Genomic DNA, 1,123 nt, shown 5'->3' with positions numbered 1-1,123 from the left:
ATACAGTAACGACTTGCAGACGTCAGTGATTGAATTATCACCAACAGATTAATGATTTCATTTCCCCATTTTCTTTCTAGGTCACGCTTAACCTTCTGCACAATAATTTTCTATCCATTATAGGTATGTGTAACTGGGTGTATAGGTCCTGCGTATTGTTAACGTCCGTTCATTTTTTTTTTAATTTCCAGCACATTGTCTCCCACAAGAGATTCGGTCGTTTCTACTCATTTTATTTTATTTTTTTAAAAATTTCATTATTGTTGTTCAATTGCTTGGCGCTGGCGCTTTTCATTTTATTCTCTTTTTTTTTTGCAGTCATGTATGACACATTGTGAGTAATAAGTTTCGATGTACATTCGAACGCCTAGCAAGCCATAATCAATATTCATTAGATTTTCATTTGAGCGAGATCCATAGGCCTACTGACCATTTCAGTATGGTCATTTTGTCTTTTTTTACTTTTGCCGTAGTTTTGCTTTATGTTTTATATGTGTAGTAAAAGCCAATGTAATGAATGGCGCAGTCCAAGCAGTGTTACTGATGTTCATGATATTGCGTTTGATTATTTGATTATCGATATTTTATATATCTGTTTAAAAAATAGCTTTTGCTTCTTTTGGAATGCCTCTTTTGCTTTTGTTTTTGTTTTTCTGGTATTGGTGTTTTCTTTTTGAAGTATTCATGTGCGTTGGTAGGAATGAATTTGGCGGAAGGAAAATTGACGAACTCTCGATAGTTTCACTGTATAAGCATGGCTCGACACTAACTTTTTTGTTTGGTGGCCCGATGGGGCCACCAAAATCCTAAATTTCAAATTTTTGGTGGCCCGAGAGAAAAATTTGATGTCCTCCCAAAAAAACAATAAAAACATTAAAAGTCCTTTTTTTATGAGTCAAATATTTAAGTGTATGATAGTAAGAATTAGAAGTTGGACATATCTACTCATAATAAACTGCAACTAACTTGCAACACTCACTCTCAGGCACTCATTCAGTCCTTTACATCCATCCTTTAAACAAATTTAACTGCTAATTTCCGGCGCAAAAAGTTACGAATTTATTGACATACTTTTCAAAAAATTTTGGTGGCCCGAGGCGGGCCACGCCACCAAATTTGCCCT

Source organism: Diadema antillarum, unplaced genomic scaffold, assembly GCF_040938485.1.
Source record: "Diadema antillarum isolate AM-2024a unplaced genomic scaffold, OU_Dant_1.0 scf00000061, whole genome shotgun sequence".
NCBI lineage: Eukaryota > Metazoa > Echinodermata > Echinoidea > Diadematoida > Diadematidae > Diadema > Diadema antillarum.
Note: the sequence above shows the minus strand (reverse complement) of the source record.